Here is a 20,924-nt window from a genome sequence, read left to right as displayed (position 1 = left end):
ATTACCTGTGACAAGGCCAGACACAGGCACTCTAAATCCCCATTCTTTGTCTAAAAACTGATTAGCTGAACTGTTTGTTCTTGCTGACCAATCTGAACAAAATGCTTGCTAATGTGACCTAACCAAAATTTAGTCAGGCTTCTCTCCTCCCCTCTAAATTTTGACTTGCTCCCAAGGTTACAAAAGCATTGGAACAAGGAACAACTCTTCCTTAATGGACCCTCTGGTGAATTGGGACCACAAAGAAAAACATTTTCTGTTCACCTGTCTGATCCTGCCACCTACTTACCCTGCTCCTCAACACCTGGTTCCTTTTAGTCTAGTTGACTCCTCCTTACAAAAGGAAAGCCCTTTCTTTCTGAACTTTAAGGCACTTGCAAATCTTCTGGTGGAAGTGTTTTCTCTATAGCCATAGTCCTGCTGAATAAAGCCTTTGTTTATTAATGTCCAGACTCACATGTTTTCTTTGACTGTTTGTATATGTTGTTGTTTTGCATATTGACATTTGTGGTGGTGCTTGATCACCTAAATTGAAACTTAAAGAGGGAACAGAGCTGTGAGAGAGCTGGAGACATAAATTTGAGATCTGTCTGCATGGAGGTGGCAGCTGGAATAATGAAGTGAATAAGAGTCTACAGAAGAGCTTTCAAGGAGAGAGAAATAGAGTTTGGGCTAGAAGCTTTAGACATATTGACAATTTTAGGAAAATTAAGAAATGGTGACAGAGGGAAAGCAATAGAGTAAGAAATATGTTTTCTCTTTTTTTGTTTTAGTCAAATGATTAACTCCATGAATAAAATAACTACACTTACTAAGAAGAAATCCTTAAAAAGCAGCACACGATGCAGTGGAAACAGCAATGGAAATTAAGAGACTTCGAATCTCCTCCTACTCTAACAATAATTATCTCTTTGACCCTGAAAGTAATTTACCTTGTTCATCTATTAAATAAAGGTGGTGGAATTGATATTATCAAGGTATCATCTATACCTAAAAATCTTTGAACTACAAAATCAAAGTTTTACTTTGTTGTCACCATGATTCAATGGCTTTTGTAGAAAATAAAATGGATGCTAAAAGCTGTTGTCAAAGCCTTTAAAGATGCAAAACAACATGCTGCTGAAATCAAATCATCAAAGAATGCTGCAGAAGAAAACCATTTCAAGAACATTTTGTGTTCCAATGTTGACGCACGTAAGTTGTGTCATGAGGAAACTATCATTAGAGAGCAAAAAGTGAAAGCATACAAAATATTGGAGAAGAAACAAATACCTAATTCAAAAGAAAAATGACCAAGATGTGACACGGACCCAAAGCAGAGAACTTTCCAAATTCTCTATCAAAGCCCTTATAAAAAGAATGTGTAGTTCCCCTTGAATCTCAGAAGACACCTGCTGACCCCAAAATGAAGACATTATATCAAACTGAAAAATAAATAAATAAATAAAGGTCCATTAGTTGGCGTGGTGGTAACAGTGATAGGGAAGAATTAACGAAGAAGAGAAGGAGCCTTTGATGATACCACAGAAGAAAAGCTTTATAGTCCTCTGTGTCTGAGGGCAGTAATAGTGGTGACGACTTCTTCACTGGGAAAAGGCAGATGGACATGAAAGAAGAAAAGTAGTTGCCATTCTTCAGTTAAAGAGCAATACCAAAAAGAATCTCAAAAGTGTGACCCAAAGAAGATATACTTGAATCTCATCAAGATAAAAGAAATGACAAAAACAATCAAAGCATACAAGCCAGGAAGTTTAAATAAGTGTTTTTCCATTCTTTATCTAGACGTAAGTAAAAGCTCTAGAAGAAATTACTGTGAACAGGTTCTTAAAAACAAAACTTCAGGTTTTCAGCAAAATGAACCTCCCAGATGAACTGGTTTAATAAGAGTGCACAAGAAGACGTGAAAATACAAAACAGCAACTGTAGCTGCTGCTTCATCCTTCGTAGGAAGCGAGCAGGAGGCAAATAGAACAGCAGCCTAAAATTGCTGTTTCAGGGGGGAAAATCACATTGGATGATTGATTGGTGTCTCTTCCATAAATCTTTTCTTCTAAATCTTTTTTTTCTTTACTAGCATGTTATCTAAACTTGTATTTGAATAAAACTCTTTGAAGGAGTTATAGAGATGTTTGTTTTTGTCTTTGGTTTTCTTTTCTCAAGTATGTTCAGTTTGTGCTTATATAAGCCTCTCACGAATCAACTAAACACTTAAATTGATTTGTAATAATATGCCCCAAACTATATTTGGATAAAAGAATTTTGGGATTGTACCTGTCTCAGTCCCCCTTTTCTCATTTGTGCCTATCATTAAGTGTATTTCATGGTTAAGCTGTTTTTTTGTTTTTGTTGTTGTTGTTGTTGTTTTTGCCTTGAAAATAAGTGTCAAAATATATTTAAAATAATAATTAAAAATGCAAGGAAATTGGAGCTATTTGAAATAGTCCGATCACCTATAAGTTATTCTTGTTAATAAAACTAAGGTACTAATTTTGTTATTGGTATACAGATAATAAATTATACAAATAAAATTAATTCGTTATAATAGTTTTAAAACGATGAAATAAAATGGATCCCCAAGATATCTTAAATCTTGACACCAGGCAGTTAAGACTGATGCCTCAGTTAAAAATTTATGTTTGCAAACCATCTGTTGATTAGTAACTACTTTCCCCTGTGATGATTTAGTTTATTAAAAACTTGCAGAACATTACTTTTTCCTTCTATGCAAACTTCCATAAAGAAACTTAACTACAGGTAATTTGACACAATAAGATACCAAATATCCTTTTATCACCATAGGAAGAGATTTTTATCACCACAGGTAGTAAAAGACAGCCATTGCCAGAAAATAGATATAACTTTTTGCATCTAATCTGTCAGAGTACCAATTTTAAAGTGCATTTAAATGAAGAAAATAGAAGCATATTCATCAAAGCAGCAAAATACCAATTTTCAAGAATATTTTAGAGAAGAATTTTTTTTTATAAGATCATCAAGAGCAAATGAGAATTGCTATTTCGGGTTAATGAAAGAAAACAAAGAAAGGAAATTGACTAAAATGACTTCCATCATTAAAATTATGTAGGTTGTGAAAATAGTTAAACAGATGAAATGCTGAATGTAGCTATTTCAAATATCTTAAGTTTAATTTTACCAAATTTTCAGTGCTAAACTCTGACATTGTAATTTAAACTAAATTTGTAATTTTTATACCCAGAATGTATGTGAAAGCACTCAGTATACACAGTCAACACTTGACATACTTATTGAGAGTTAACGATGATTCAGGAAGGTGTATTAACGTTTTTATCATTTAATCCTCAACTCCATGGGATTGCCACCATTTTAAGATGAAGAACATGGGACATATAAAGTCAACTTGCTTGCCCAAATTCCAGTAGATACTATGTGACAGATCTAGGATTCAAACTTTTTTCTCCCAAACCCATGCTCTTAAACCACTCTGCCTTACATTTACAAATCTGAGTCAAGCTAGATCATTACAAGAACTAACCTCACTTGTCTCTTTCCTTTCAAGCTACACATTCAATACAGTTATGATGGGATTACAAGGAGAAGAGTGGAGGAAGGGTTTGGAGTATTAGCTTGCTTCACTCACATTTCTTTTGCTAACCTAATTCTCTCTCCTCTCTCCAATTGTCACAGACAAAAGCCAAGTAGACAAAAAAGGAGAAGGCTAAATCAAAAAGCCTTCTTTTTCCTTTCAGTTTTTCTTCCTTGAACATAGCCTCACACTTCTCTTTGGACAGCTTTACTTCAACAGAATTGGTACAGACTGGATGTTTCAGCAGGGTGTGAAGTCTCGTATTCAAGCTTCCTCTTGAGAGTTGGCACCAAGCGAGCATTATTCTAGTCAGTGTCTTTGACTTTATAAAATCAGCTCTTCAAGAATGTTAAGAAGTTAAGCATTATGAAAAATTCCAGAGCTGGTTCATTACGTCAGAATTTCCACTGTTACATTAACCCAATAAGTATTAGCTCTAGTAAACTTATATACTGTATTATTGATAGTAGCCTTCAAAACAGAATATAACTTCTCCTAGGTCAAGGTAAGACCAATTCAGCTTCCTTTCTGAATTTAGTATAGACACTCTTTTCACACATGCTAGTCATATGACCAAGAGGGTTGTTTAACTGTCTAAGTCTTTCCTTAACCTTTCCTCTTTATAAATTATGACTATTATTTACTCTGTTGTGAGATGAAATGAAATAATGTATATACATGTGTTTTTAAACTAAAATATGTAAATATGTCCTACTATGAGAGCCATTGTTTCTTCTCCTAATGTATATTGATTAATTAAAGTTAGAGAAAAGCTGAACCCACTTTGGACTATATGAATTCTTTCATCTTTATCCATTTATAGATTTATATGTAACTTTGTTCAATAATCTCAAATGTTTATGACTGTCACTGATACCAAGGATATAGCAGTTAACAAGGAAGCTTACAGACCCTACCTTTTTCGGGTTTACATTTTGGTGGACATCTTATTTCTCAGAGATTTTTTTTTTTCCTACTAAAAATTCAGTTGGAGACAATTTATCATTGACTCAGATCAACTTTATCTATAATTGTAGCTGTCCATTTATAGGAAAGAGTTTGTGCCATGGCCTGAGTTACCATTAGAAGGCCTATGTTTAAAAAAAAAAAAAAAAAAAGTTTGGAAATGCTTTCCAAAAAGTGGGCAATATTAGACAAGTATCATTTCACCTGCTGCTCCTTTACTGGGAGAAGAACATTTGTCTCCCTGTCTTGAGAATTGGTGACCTTGACCTGTGATAATGTCTTCAGGACGGGGTACCTCATTGGGCAGTCAAGTTGTGAGGTTATATTCTTATGCATTTCACAACACTGGGTAGTGTAGCAGATTGAGTAGGTCAGTAATGTTATTGAATGTGTTTCTGTGCTTTTATTGATCATTTCTGGTTGATACTTACATAATTATAATCTAGTCAGTTATCACATAAATTCCATCTTGTTTGTGAAAGGAAAGTCACATAAAAGTTTTCATCAGGACTCTTCTACCCCTTTAAAAAATCAGAAACTTTTGGAGATGTGATGACAAAGATACTTAAAAAAGGAGCTACTCAGAGAAACAAATGCTAAGCTAATTATACAAAAGTTTTTCAGATATTTCCCCCAGATTTATATTATTTTATTTACTTGTAGCACCAATTTAGTGTTTTTGTATAAGTGATTCTAAAGTTACTAAATATTACAAGTTTAAAAATTTCTCCAGAGTTCACTACTTGACTGTACCCATTTTCATCATTAGTTGTATATCATCTCAACTGAATATCTACATCTATGCCTATATATAAATAGGAGGATGAATGAACGAATGGATGAAAATCATCTAATTGTGTACATTGAAAATGTGCAGGGTTTTTTTTGCATATCAATTATACCACAATAAAGTTGCTAAAAATAAGTTTATGTATGTATAGATGAATGGATAAATGGAAGGAGAAACAGAAGTTATTTTGCAGAAATTGAATCATACTATAGTTATTTATTAATATATTAAATTTTGTAATACTTGAATTTATCGGGAAAGATGAAATTGAAATGAATTTAACAGTCATTAAACTTTAAATGCTTCATTAAAAAGTTTATTAACACAAAATACCCTTTGTAATTAAGAATAAAGATTAAAAATATTGAGATGGATATAATTTTAAGTTTTACTTTTAGGTAGTATCAATTAAATCCTGACATTAAAGATAAAGAAATTAACACATTTTTACCTCCGTCTCTGTCCCCTCTGTCCCCTCTCTGATTTTTGTAGCTATTACTACTTTGTAAAAATTTCTAAAATTTGTCTTCTCTTCTGTAACTATAATCTTTATACTTGTTTTGTCATTTTTTAAATATATGAATGGATTTGTTACTCATCCCCAGTTCTTTTACCATATTCATAGCATGTAAGTTTTTTTTAAAATCAATTTTGGTTGGTTGAATTTTGTTGTCAAGCTAATTTTTTTAGATGTATTTTCAAGTAAGGTTGATATAAACTGCATTATTAAGAATTCTGTTTGCTGATCAAATTTTATGATTATCCACATATGGTATTTCTTGTTTGAAAGAGGATACTGGGTACCCAATGCCATGCTAGGCTGAGTATGCAGTAATGTATACATTGAAATTCCTGGCCTGAAAAACTTTAAAGTTGAACAGTCAACTACATGCTGCACCAAATACATAACAATTAAGTTCAGGATGTTATGTGAGTTTTCAAAACAGAAAGAATAGATTGAGCAACAATCATGCAGAGATAACATTGGAATTTAGATAATGTTGGTGAACATGGAAGACAAAACAGGATGACAGAAGAGTCTGCAGCAGTAAATCTAGACCCCTACCTGAAGGCCCTTACAGCCCCAACCTTATTGATTGGGTCAATTGGGTCAATCAGTTCCCACCCATCCCACTTCCACCTCCACCCTCAGATCTGTGCTGTCAATTCTTTATTACCTTCTGGAATTGAAGGTTGCACTCATCTTTTTTCATGACATTTCCATTTGTTTTTTAGTTGGCTGTATTACAAAGTTAAGTGACTTTTTAAAGAAGGGCTCCTGTGATACACATATTCCCTGAATAACTTTTGACACACATTTGGTGATGTCTGTCAGTTGCTTTTTACACTTGAATAACAACTTGGCTGCTAATAATATTTCAGAATTACACCTTCTTTCTTTCAACACCTGCAGATACTAGTCAACTATTTTCAAGCAATAGATATTGCTTTATAGATCTGTAAGGATAGCTTAATGTTTAGCACTTATAAGTTACTTGCTGCTTCTCCTGGGATGCCTGCAGAATTTTGTTTATCACCTAATGTCAAGAATGTAACTGGGGCTATGAATTTTTATAACTCATCCGCTATCATTTTTTTCCCAAAATCTATGCACACTTTTTGTTTGATTTCAGTTCTCCCCTCATTTTATGGATCTTTTATTGTATTATGTCTGGAATAATTGTCTGGTTTACTTGTTAATTCTACTTCAGAAGCCCTAATTGTTGTTACATGGTATCATTTGGCCTTTCTTTTTAAAATTTATTATTGTCTACTTAATCATATCTTTGTCTCCTCTCTTCACACTTACCTTATCTTAAATATAATATCAATTATTAAAGTTTAAGCTTTATTCTGTTTATGGTTGTAATTTGTTTATTTATTCTATTAGGACCTTGTTTAGAATCTCCATCTTTTTCCTCAGCCCTAAATTCTCTATTTTTATGTTTGTGCATTAACTTGTCATCTTGTCTTGGTGTTCTTTTTTTATTGAATCTAGTTGCCAAAGTTCTACAGCACAATTCTTATGTAGTTGTCCTTCTGTTCCTTTGGTTATGTTTCATCTCGAACTGGAGGTTTTTTTTTTTTTATTTCATACTGCTTTGCTTTAGTCAATATGTATACATAGTTGCTGCACCATCGTCTATTGATTTTGCTTAATTTGGGATTTCTATTCTCAGATCACTATATTTTACTTAGGTGAATTCTCTCTCATACTCTTTGTTTTTTTCTTGCTGTGGTAGGCTGAAAAATGCACAGCCCCCACTCCTCCCCGCAAAATGTCAACTTCCTAATCTCTGGAACCTATGAATATGTTATCTTCCATGGTAAAAAAAGATTTTGCAGATGTGATTAAGTTAAGGATTTTGAAATGGGAAGATTATCTTGGATTATGTGGGTGAAAACAATGTAATCACAAGGGTGTTTATGGTAGGGAGCCAAGAGAGTGCCAGTCAGAATGAAGGTATAACAGTGGAAGCAGACATTTGGAGTGACACGTTCTGAACATGAAGGAAGTAAACATCAGCAAGGGAGTGCAGGCAACCTCTGGAACCTGGAAAAGGCAAGGGACCGGTTCTTCCACAGAGCCTCCAGATGGAACCAGCCTTGCCAACACCTTGATTTGAGGACTTAAGGCTCATATTGTATTTCTGACCTCCAGAACTATAGTAAATTTGTATTTTAAACCACTCCATCAGCAGTAATCTGCTATAGCAGTAAAAGAAAACCAATACAGTAAGAACAATCTGTTCTCTTAGATCCAGCCCTAATCAGAGACATTTTTTACTTTTGGGGGAAATTATTTTTTTTTCCAGTTTAAAAATTATAGACTATTGAATTCATAATACCCTCAGTCATTAGCCTGTTAAAGACACCACTTTTGGTTACTTCATTGAGTTATATTTTCTCTTTTATCTTTAGTCACCAGCCCCTTCCTGATGCTCCTCCCCACAGGCTTATATTTTAGTTGACTTGACCTCTTCTTGGAAATTAATTCTATAGTTTGTACCTACCATAATTTATCCTTTCTTCTTGAGTTAGAAACTGAAAATTCCAAATCCCTGGTAGCATAAATAATACTGGGAATATCATCCTTGTACATACCCCTTTATAGAGTGAGATTATAAAGCCATAGGTTACATGCTTATTTCCTTTTATGAAACATTGCCTAATTGTTCCCCAATATGGCTACATAGGTCAATACTTGATTATAGTTTATAAAGATTGCTCCTTTCATCTATAATCTCCACAATCATTTGGTATAGTCTGGCCTCCTGATTTTTACCAATTTGATACATGAAAGATAGTATCTATTTTTTTGCTTTAATTTTTCTTTTTTTTTTTTTTTTGATAGCTAACAGAGCTAAGAATTTCTTGATAAATGTGCCTGTTATTCAGTGGCCATGATGTGTGAGGGGAACATCCAGAGGCAGGGCCTATCACAGGTAAAGGACACTGGAAGGGGGCTAGGTCATGGACTGGTTCTTACAATAATGAATAACATTGAAAGTAAACACATATTGACCCTAAGAAATGAGATGTGGTCTGTGGTGGGTGGGAGGTAGCATGGAGCTGCCCCAGAGTTCAAGTCCTATACAAGACCCAGTTGTTTTCAGAAGACATAGTCTGGGGCCTGAAATAGAAGCCTGGAGAGTGAGACCTTCAGGCTTGAGAAGAGCAGAATTCCTGACAAGTGCCAGGAGTTGTAAAGCCAAAGGTCGTCACTTCTTCCAAACCAATGGGAAAATATGAGAAAGACTGGCAAAAGAGACAGGCCTCTTTGTGAAGAGAGAGATCATTCTCAATAGCAGAGGAAATTCAATAAATGTTATTGTGTGAATTTATGACATGTTCTCAAATACACTTCTGTATACCAACATACATTTCACATATTTATGTTTATACGTAAGTAAAATAGTACTAATAAGATATAGTATTTATTACTTGTATGAGATGAGCATGGTTCAAATTCTAATCCTGTCAGGTACTGCCTTATCATTTCCACCAGAGAGATTTTGTAATGCGGTGTTCCCAGACACATTAAAGAATTTCCTTTGTTTAATACAAGTCATCTATCTTGTAGTTTTGGTGTCAAGTGCAAAATATAGAAATTCAAGTTAAAGATAGAGTTTGCAATGTATAATAGGAATCACCATAGGCAGTGGGTTGTAGCAATCCTGCAGTCCTGTGACTAATAGCTGAGTCCTTAGAATGCAGTGATGTCATCCATAGGTCACAATGTACTGCTGAGACCTTAGTGATGACTTGTAACAGACCTTACAACATACTGAACACTAGTCAGGACAGTGATTTGGTTAAGACATAGCCTATTGAGTAATTTGTTATTCTTGAGTGTACAAATTTCATTCTTTGCCATCATCAAGGGTCTCTCTGAGAGAAGAGATTCAAAAAGAAAGGTACCTGATTTGAGTAATTGTCCAAAGAGTTGAATTATGGACTGAAAAGGAAAAAGGAAACATCTGGAAAGCACATACTCCCTCCAAACTGCAAAGATGTCAATAGGTATGAGTTACATATTCTCTAGGAATAAGATAAGCAGGAGTTGCATCCTAAAAAGGAGGAAGCTAGGCTTCCTAGATGTGGTAGAGGAGGAGAGGAGAGAGAGAGAAAAAGAGGGAGAGGGGAAGTGACTGCAGGAGGGAGGAAGAGAGATGTATGCCTGTATGCTGCTCTCCCTAAGGGCCCAAGTAGTCTGAGAGTAAAGAGATGGTTCAGATGACACAGGTACCTGTCTCGGTGTTAGGACCCATGCTACCTACACAAAGTCATTCTGCGTGACTCTGACACACACACACTGATTGGTTAATCTAGACTAATTTTTCTTTAAAAAATTCATTTCTCTTTATTTGACTTTGAAGGGTATTGAGGAAGTAAATGATGTTATGATAAGTTTTCTCCTTTTAATGAAGAATGTGTGACTCATAGAGGTGAGGGAAACATTGAATAAGCAAGTTTGAACACTTAAATACTACTTGTGCGAGGATGGGAACATATAGTCATAAAGAATTTACTCAGTAGTAAAAAGAATTGTTTTGTTTCAGACTATAAAGATGTAAATGTGAGGCTCCTATGTAAAATGTAAGAAAGAAATCACACACACACACACACACACACACACACACATACAAAACACCATTTAGCTATGATGGTTGAATCAAGGAGATGGGGGTTGGCTCTTTTTGGAAAATAAGAAATCAGATAGCTGTGGTTGCCATGGAGATTAACAGTAAACAAGTTAAAGTTACTCTCATGAGGGAAGACAATTGCTCTGTGGTGGGAGGGGGACAGACTGGAGCCAGCCCCAAAGTTCAAAATAGTGGCTTACATTCCTGAGGAGAATCTGATATTTCCATCAAAGTTTGGGGACTCGCATATTTGGATAGTCTCTTGGAGAAAGGCCTGGAGAGTGAGGCTGTCTTCATTCTGGCATCAATAACATTAGTGAATATTCAAACATGTTATTGAGTGTAAACTACCAGACATGCAAAATACATACTCACACCTGTTTGCATATACACATATAAAACATAAATAAGCCAGAGGAAGATAAATATTAATATCTAGCATAATTGCCCACTTACAGGTCTGATTATTTGCCTCTCAAAAACACACTACACCCCAAATTTTTAAAATCTTTTAATATATTATAGATTGTACATGTTTATGGGGTACAGTTTGTTATTTCAAAACACACATATACTGTATAATGATCTAATCAGAATACTTAGCATTTCTACCACCTAAACATTTATCATGTTTTTGTGGTTATAACATTCAAATCCTCTTTTCTAGCTATCATGAAACAAACAATAAAATATGATTAGCTATTGTCACCCTAGGGCACCAGAAATTATTCTTCCTATATAACTGTTGAGTTCCTATATTTCTGTCTTAACTCTTTCAGAACTCGATCTGTCATACTTTTATTTTCTAAAGCAGTCATATATTACTCTCGACTTACTCTTACACATTCTCTGCACACTCATCTATTTTTAGCTCTTCACACAGCTTTGCGTTTTGAAAACTCATATACTATTTTTATTATACCCTTCGATTTTCACATCCTTATGTTCTTGCCTTATTCCCTTAGATTTCACAATACGCTAATTCCTCTAGTCTCAAAGAGAGTATTCCCACTGATTACATTGCACAGCAAAACCATATAACAATAAACAACAAAATACACAAATCCATAATCATAGAACATACAATGGACACACATAGACATGTTTCCAACTAATGCACAGACATAAAACACACATACCATTCCCACTCAAACAAAACTCACCCCATATTCCCATTTGCAAACACCAAATCAATCACATATTAAACTCTAACCCAATTTTAAACAACATGTTATGAATTTATACACACCAAGCACACTGCATTCACCACACCCAATTTTACTGCAATGTGTGCATAATACACATACCAGACATATTCATGTTATCTTGATTATTTTGAACAGTTAAATGATATTGGTGGGCTTCATTAACATTTGAAACAGGGACAGTAACATAAAAAAATTATGAATATCTAGTTTCTTAAAAAAAAATGTTTACCAATTGTTTTGTTTGGGGTTGTGAATCTCTAGGATGTGCAACGCAGAGAGTGAAAGTGAGAAAAATGTAGAGGAAGGCAAACTGTACCCAAAATATTAACCAAAGTTGGTGGGAATGTGGAGACTTGAGGGCAAGATCGAGATATAAGAACAGCAAGCTGAAGTATACCAGTTCCCTGTCCAAAGTAGAGATAACTGTTCAGGACAAAATAAGTATTCCCGTGTGTGTGTGTGTGTGTGTGTGTGTGTGTGTGTGTGTGTGTGTGTGTGTGTTGGGAGGGAGGGAGTCGTATGTTGGGAAGAATGGTAGGAGGAGAGCAGAATGGAAACTGCTGTTTTAGGTGTAAGCTCTTGTCCGTCCATGGAACTCTGTAGTTTCCTCAGGAATTTTGTTTCCTCAGTGTATAGAATTATACCCTGGGAACAAAGAGCTAGATTGTGAGAAGTTCTAGGCTCCATATGAGTGGATTTTCAGAAGAAAAATTTGGCAAAATAATGGAAGTCAATAGTTCTATCACTTCATGAATTCTGACACAATCAGGGACACAGCATTAGTGGATGGTATGCAGTCTAATCCAAATGGAGGATGTCTAATCTAAACTCTAGCACTCTGATGATACAAATGTTTTTCTATACATGTATGTGAGGGTTTTTAGCAGGATATAGATTTTATTTTCAAAGAACTCATAAGTCATGTCTGTTCTTAGAGCTAAGCACATAATTCATTATATTTGTCAGTTGAACAAATGAATGGATGAAACACACACCCACTAATCTTTATAACCTTTCTTTCATTTTCTGAGAATCTCAAACTTACAAAAATATGACCCACAATCTGGGTACTCTTTGGAGGACAATATACTGGTCCATGAGGCAAGAGACAAAACCTCTCAGCCAGAATATTCCTCTTGTGACTCATCTTTACACATGCCTTCTTATACTGGTAAAGAGAAAGGTAGAATGGTAAAGTCTAGGCAGATCAGCAGAGTAGGAATCTGAGCATACATAGAAATCCAGCCCAACATCTCTGCTCAGCCACTGATAGAAAGGAAGGTATACTTTGGACACAGTCATAATCTCCTCCTCTCCTTGTAGCTGAAAAATTTGAAGGAGGGATTAAGATAATGAGGATAAAATGTGCAGGTAGGATGTATACTGAATTAAAAAATAAAACAAAATAGTCAGACAGAGATAATCAAAGATATAATGGTTGAGAACTTTTCAGAATTGTTAAAATTTTTAGAATTAGGAAACATCAAAAGCTCACTGTGAGACAGGCAACAATAAATCCACATCTAAGTTCACTATACCAAAGATCTGGAACCGTAATAATAAAGACATTAAAACAACTACAAAGTAACACAGAATATCTTCTAAGCAGTGATTTGTCACATAGTAAACTTTTCAAAGGCAATCATAGAAACCTAATGACAACAGTATGAAATAGTGTGCTGACAATGAAGGACAGTCTCAATCATACACAAATAAGGATGAAATAAAAACATTTGAAGATAAAAACCATAGAAAAGTGTAAAAAACACTAATGGAAAGAACCTATTCAGAAAAATTAAATTGAACACAGAAGAAGCAGGACAGCCAGGTTCTTCTGTTTCTCCTGTGGGAAATTCTCACTACATCTACATAAAACAAAGTCTTGAGATTCAAGGGAAATCTTTAAAAGGAAGAGTGTCCAAAAGTGCAAGGGTATCAGAGCAGGCATGCATTTAAGAAGACAGAAAACTACCAGAATGACAGTTCTTGTCAGAGAAACAGGGAAGACTCACTCAGTCTGAACCTGGAAAGTACAACACTATAGGTCACAAGTGTGGGCAGGTCTCTGAGAAACAGAAAGGTGGAGACTGAAGTATCTAATGAGGAGCCCGTGAATTCTACATTTGCCTTCAAAAGGGGGGCAAAGCTCCCTAGCCCATGTCCCCTCATAAGGTAGACGATTTGAAAAGGGACCTTAAACTCTGGCCCCTTACAACCTCCTAGCCTCATAAACACATATGAGTTTTTACCCCGTCATGCCCAATTAGCCTCAACACCATATGACCTCAGGTTTACCTCTGTAAACTCTCATCCCTTCATTCTCCATTCTTTACTCCCATTTCTTTATACTCCCATATATATTTTTAAACTCATGTCCTCATACAGTAAGCCATCATGCCTTCATTTCTCAGCACATGTATTGTATTCCTCAAATTTGCTTTCTCGTAACCTCATTTTTACAATATAACAATCTCTAACACAAATAATTCACTCTTGTAGTACTCTAGACTTCACATTAACAAAGCATGAAGCTATCGCAATCTTATACCCCCTTCTCAAACTACTCTGTGTTCCCATTTCCTTAGTTCTTTCACATAATCACACAATCTAGGAGCTCACATGATCTGCCTTTATCTATATGTGACATAACTGTTTATAACACTTCCATTCTTTCTTCAGATCTCACAAAATTACTCAGATCCAGTTTCTCATATAAACCAAAAAGCTATTATATAACTGCTTATATTTAAATACCACATGACATGCAGATCACATAACATAGGGAAGATGAAATACCCGTATATACAAAAATGCTGCGAGTCACCCAAACACATCACACTCATGCTACCTTCATGTACAATGACAATTCGACCCCGAATACTGACCACACACACATTTTTAATAACTGTTATTGTTCACTTACATTTTGGAGTTTTGAATGTGAAATTCACCTAAATTTCTGTGAAAGCAAGGCCAATGGGCAGTAATGATGCCCTACACAATATATCCACTCAACATATCTTTTTGTGAATGTACAAAGACCCCAGATTATCCATATCTTAATGTTGTTTTCTGCTTTTTAAACTTTATTCCCCAGAATTCTGCAAGTCTCAAGAGAATGCTCCTGAGATAAGTGTGGTGGTCCTAGGCCAGGCTCAGGAAGCAGGAGAAAATTCCTCTCCTTCTGAGCATTTCTCCCATGTCTCCTTGGCAAGCAAGCTCATTCTTGTTGATGAGGATGGTAAGGGAGGTGCAAAGGTGGGATCTGGGCTTGGGCAGGAGATGCAGCTGAGCTGCTTGGCCCAACTCCTACTTTAGTTTCCCCTTAAAAACAGGAAAGGGCTTTGGAGCAGAGGGACTAGGACTGAAGCCTCTGAGGAGAGACAAATATGGAGGGAATGTGCCTTCATGAATAAGACAAAGCTCCTCAGCACAAACTTCCCACATGTGAACACTGGGACAGCTGTGGGTGAGGCAGCAGGCAGGGCTGAAAAGTGCACGGAAATTTGATCAGAACCTTCTGCCTCAGATTGGCACAGACTCAAGCTCACACACATACTCATGCACACTTCTTCATACCGAGTATGGCCCATTTCTCCTTTCCTTTTACTTATTCTGTCAAATACACATCCCTTCACTCTCCATCTTTCTCATTCTCCAGTAGAGTTACATAAGTATACCCTCACCTCCTCGTTCCTGCTCCCAATCATTCTCACACTAACCCCTTTATACACTAATCCTATAAATACTTCACATTCCCTCACAGAGACAACCTGTTTTAACTCCCCCATGCTAGACCAGACTCTAGAAAACCCATATGCCCTGAAGAGAAAGCACTTTCATGTACTGCTTCTCACCCATGTCACTCTATCCACAAGGCCCTCAGCCCCTCACAGAGCAGCACGTGCTGACAGGAGCATGTGCCACTCCTGCACTTGTTCACATGTCCTCTCACACCCCATGACATTAACACACGCTGATCACCATCCCCTCTTACCAGCACTGAAAACACTCCCCAGATACATTCCAGAACATACACACAACTCCATGAGACACACCACACACTTGTTCTCTACATAGATGCACTGAGTTCACACCTCATATAGCACATGCCACATGCAGAATTCTGAGATATATGCATGCACTTATGTTCTCCATGTCCCCACACGGGATATTCTCATGGACATCTTAACAGCTGCAGATTTCACACATACTTATTGAAGTTTTCTTATGTTTGAAATTTTATTTCCTAGGAATCCATCAATTACCTCAAGATGTCTCCTGCCTTGGATCCTCTGAGATGTCTCGACCCTAGGATTTGGAGCAAAGGGAGACTTACTCCCCCTTACCACATATCTCTGTTCATTCCCACTTAACCAATATGCCCTTTATGTTCTCAGAACATAAGGAAAAGAAAAGGGCCATGAAAATTTACTACATGTGTGTCCCAATGAAAAGGGGTGTGACTGTCTTGTTGGATACAGAGGAAGGACTGGAGCCCCCCCAAAAGAAGACAAGAATAGAAGAAATGATCTTTCCGGAGAATATCAGTACAAAAGTCACCATCTCTCACATGTCTACAAAGGAACTCTTAACTGACAGTGAGTGCAACTTGACAGCAAAGCCCAAGAGGAAAGGGAGGAAGAGGCTGACAGCCCAGCAGAGCCTCCAGCTCTGGAGGAGAGTTCCACAGCCAGGACACCAAAGATGCTAAACAGTGGCTTCAAGTGCATGGCCTACTGCTGGGTCTAGCCCAGTTTGGAGGTCCTGCAGTGCACGTGGAGCACGGGATACATGAGGGCTTTAGCTGCCACACTTTCCATCTTGCCTTAGCCTGGCTAAATAACAAAAGGAACAGGAAAGGAAAGAAGAACAAAATCAAGATGGCAACATCTGTATGCAACAGGGAAGAACATTTTGATATGGAAACATCCTCAGGCACATCAACAGACTGATTTCAGCCCCTAAAAGAGAGGTGAAGCTGACCAGACTCTACTGAGGGAGCTTCCACTTCCCTAAGCAGCCATATTACCCACCTTTATTTCCACATACCTACCTCCCACCACACTGACAACAAGATCAGAGAACCCCTTTTAACAATATCCACACTCTCCCTAGAAGGAAGGACAATATGACAGACCACACCATGCAGAAGAGCAAAATGTTCTCATATAAACTAAAGAACAATGAAGACCAGTGTATCATCTTTCCCACTAGAGTTGAGAAAGGGAGACTCATTGGAAATGAAAACTGCCATGGACTGTGCTATAGAAGAGGTTAGGGCCCGAGGGGTAGGAAAGAGCTTCAAAATACTTGGGATCCAGGCTTCCAAAAAGAGTTGGGATCAGTAGCAGGGGAATTGACCAGAGATACCGCCCAAGGTTCAATAATCACTGTGGTGAAGAATTTCCTTCAGAGGAATATATATATGGATGTGAAACACTTGACTGATGACAATGTAAGGAGAATGGGTCTTATCTATGCCTCACAGTGGGAAAAGAGCAAAGACCCGTGTAGCAGTTCAGCAGAGCAGAGGAGGCTGGCCCCACCATTACTAGATAAACCAAAGTTCACAAGACTCACAGATCCTCTAGGTTTAGTCCCTGGCCTGAATCCCTTCCAAGAGGCACAGGACAAGGCAGAGACAAGCCTCCGTCCCAAGGATGGGTTGAAGTGCAGGCCAATCATGGTCCTGCCCTTTCCCTTGAAGTGACTGAGATATTGCTGTCAATTTCATAATTTTCATGCTCAGAGGAAGATTGCTGAGAAACTTCAAATGTGTCCACAGGGAGTGGAATTCTTCCCCCCCCCTTGGGAAAAAATTTCCAAAGTATACTAAGAACCAGGACTGAAGCCTGTTTCCACAAAGGTGTCAAGTATTATTGGGGAAGAAGAGAAATAGGGGCTACTCTTCTGTCATGGACCATTGTTGGCAACTTTTGACATGATTTGCTTCCTGGAAGATCCCCGTGTTCTTTTAAGAAATTTCACAATTCTCACATCTTAATGTTTCTTTTGGTTGCAGCATCAAATGTCTTGATCTAAGTGATAGCAGAGAGGAGTTAAACATAGACAAAGCTGTAGAGATTTTGCAGAGCATGGTTTATACTACAATAAATGAAAGTATGTCTTGTTTAGGGTGCCACTGTGTCCCTGCACCGTTTTTCTTTTTCTTTCCCGCCTTTGGAAAAATAAAGCTGCCAGAGGGAAGAATTTTTTGCCCCTTCAAGACCCAGGAGGATGAAAGTCATAATGTGGGAAATTTTTTCCCAAGGTGGGGGGGGAGGAAAGAATTCCACTTCTTGTGGACTCATTTGAGGCTCCTCAGCAATCTTCTTCTAAGCATGAAAATTATGAAATGGACAGAGATATCTCAATCACTTCCAGGGAAAGGGCAGAACCATGATTGTCCTGCACTTCAACACTTCTTGGGACAGAGGCTTGACTCTGCCTTGTCCTGTGCCTCCTGGAAGGGAGCCAGGCCAGGTCTTTGCTCCACACACCAGCTGGATATGTGGAATCTGTTGAAAACATAATGAGTACAACTTATGTTTTCTCCAGGAAAAATCTTAAAATGTGTATTGTTCATCTTCCATGTCCTGGAAAAGCGACACTTGCTGTTCACTGCTGTCCAGTTCACTTTGAATTCAAGTCAGTCATGGAAACAGCCATGCCTGGAGCTGGTGAGTCTGCCCTACTGCCTGGTGTTTGCTGTGGCTTCAGAGACTCTCTGTATATGACATCCAGCAGCCTTTCCCTTTCGGTTACATGTCTAATATACACTACTATACCCTGAGTGATATTTCATGGCCCAACGACAGGGCCTTCCTGGTCATTTCATCCATGGATGGCTATTGTTCAATTGTGACATTTGAGAAAGATGAACTTGGAATTCCTTTGAAAGAGAAGCCAGTTGTGAGCATGAGAACTCCTGAGACAACAAAGAGAACCAAGAGTCAAGACACACCAAGGGTCTTCTCTGGGACCTGGACCAGTAGAGGGAAACCCCACCAGCAGAATCCAAGACCCCAGCAGTCCTTGCACAACCGCTCCTCCAGCCAGACAATCTCCAGCCCCAGCGGCAATCAAGGACACTCACTCAATCACTCCTGGTGTCAAAAACTCCTTGACAGGGCCAACAGAGGAGAAGACCCTGCAGCCCAGTAGTCAAAACACAAAAGCCCACCCATCCTGCAGGGTTACTCTGAACACGTTGCAAGCCTGGAGCAAGACAATGCCCCAGAGAATAAACTTAATACCCTTAAAGACAGATACTTCACCAAATTCTGTACCACTCAGCATAATTCCCAACTGTTCCACAGAAGAAATTCAGTCAGAGATGTCTGGAGACCCTCAGGGCAGTCCTCCAGAGCTGAAACAGCCCAGATTCAGTGAAAACAATGGAAGTGCCCAAAGTCTAGTCCCTTGATGGGATCTCAACATCTTCTTGAAGGCCTGCCAGGTCTCAGAGCCACCCATGAGCGGGGGGAGAGCTGAGGCCGAGTGCAGATGCCCAAGGCCAGTGGCATCCCACACAGCAGAACAGACATTGTAAATTGATTTGTGTAACAGAAGATACACATGTACTGACTTTTCTCCAGAAATATGTATACTCTTGTATTCAGTATCCATCTTAATTTGGGATATGAACATTTTAATAAACTAAATCTTTTTTTTTTTTTTTTTTTTTTTGATGAGTTTCCGAAACTGGAGCAGTTCAACATTATCTATGGTGAAAATCAGTAAATCCTCCCTCGAACTACTCACGAAAGTACAGACACTATATGGGTGGATTCCTTTGAAAGTTAGGATTAGTAACCACATTTAGGGGTACTTTATCTAAGTTGGAGTTTAGAATTTGAAGAAAAAATATGTATTATTTGAAAATTTCACAATGTACTGTTTAAAAATTGGTTTGTCCTTGATGTACAAAGAACTTAAATGAATACATATGCACACTCAGGCACATTGATAATGTTCTTTCACAACCAAACAAAACAAACTCTTGTGGGATAACTTGCTGTGTCTTCAAATCCACTGAAAATGTAAACACCTAATAAGATTTAAATGTTATTAGCAGGTCATATTGTCTCAATAAAAAGCCCACGAAAAGTAGTTTAATTTCTTTTTATGTAACTAAGTTACCCTCAATAGTAGAGTAGAAGTAGGCATCTCCCTTTTTTTTTGCCGAAAAATAATATGAATGTAATAAAATCTAGTCAGAGGCTTTTAAGATGATGATGGGTCTGGAGCGGCCGTGCCAGGAGACAGCGCGACCCTGAGAAGTGTGCGCTGTGATACCAGAGTACTATTTGCATTTCCAAGAGCAACAAAAAAAGAATAAATCTTTCGGGCCAGCCCGGTGGCGCACTGCTATAGTGCACCGCTTGGGAAGCGCGGTGGAGCTCCCGCCGAGGGTTTGGATCCCATATACAGACCGACCGCTCACTGGCTGAGCGAGGGGCAGGAGCAACACTGAGGGTTGCGATCCCGTGGCCGGTCCTGGTCCAGTGCGGGCGCGACCCTGAGGGTTGTGATCCATTGCCGGTCACGAAAAAAGACAAAAAGGATTAAAAAAAAAAAAAAAGAATAAATCTTTCAACAATGAACCTACAATAACAAACAAGCAACAACAGGTTCGAGGTTTTAGGGCCGACACAAAAGAAGACTCGTGAGAGCGCCCAAGCCCTGCTGCGGGTTCGAGCGAGGAGCCTGAGACAACAAAGGCCAAGTAAGTCAGCAGAGATGACACAGAAACGGAGTGGAAGGCGCCGGACTGGCCCAACTCTGCGAGCTCTGTGAGTCACCCCCAGCCCAGCCCCACTTGCAGGGCGAAGCCCAGCTGCTCCCCGCCTGCCTGGCTCCAGCCTACCACACCAGGCCAGGCGCCCACAACAGAGCTGCCTCCATTTTCTCGGGTGGTGGCAGAGACGGCCGGCTCAGATCAGGCATGCCAGCCATCTCTGCTTGGTGCGGCTCCTCACTGAGACGTGCCATTTGCTTACCTTGATGCGGGGCACCCCGGGGCCTGTGGACTGGCCTACAAACCCACTCTCCCCGCGGATCTCTGACAGGGCTGGTAGCGTGGGGAGCCCCCAGCCAGCGTCGGGAGGGCAGGGAAGAGGAGCCCGCCCAGAACGTCTCTCCACCACACCCTGGGCATCGGCCCCAGGTAAACTCCCTGTTTCGGGAGGTAGATTCCATCTTTGGGGGCCTCAGTTTGGAAGAACCCCTAACTGATTTCTGGT

At 38.4% G+C, this 20,924-nt stretch overlaps 2 pseudogenes; both read left to right on the top strand.

Annotated features, from left to right (window-relative positions):
* Positions 1-1,070: 1,070 nt before the first annotated feature.
* LOC103606954 lies at positions 1,071-2,022 on the top strand (annotated as a pseudogene).
* Positions 2,023-13,028: 11,006 nt separating this feature from the next.
* On the top strand, positions 13,029-19,105 carry LOC103606953 (annotated as a pseudogene).
* Positions 19,106-20,924: the final 1,819 nt, after the last annotated feature.

This window comes from Galeopterus variegatus, unplaced genomic scaffold (genome assembly GCF_000696425.1).
Source record: "Galeopterus variegatus unplaced genomic scaffold, G_variegatus-3.0.2 Scaffold6982, whole genome shotgun sequence".
NCBI classification, from domain to species: Eukaryota; Metazoa; Chordata; class Mammalia; order Dermoptera; family Cynocephalidae; genus Galeopterus; species Galeopterus variegatus.
This window is presented reverse-complemented; position numbering and strand designations above follow the sequence as displayed.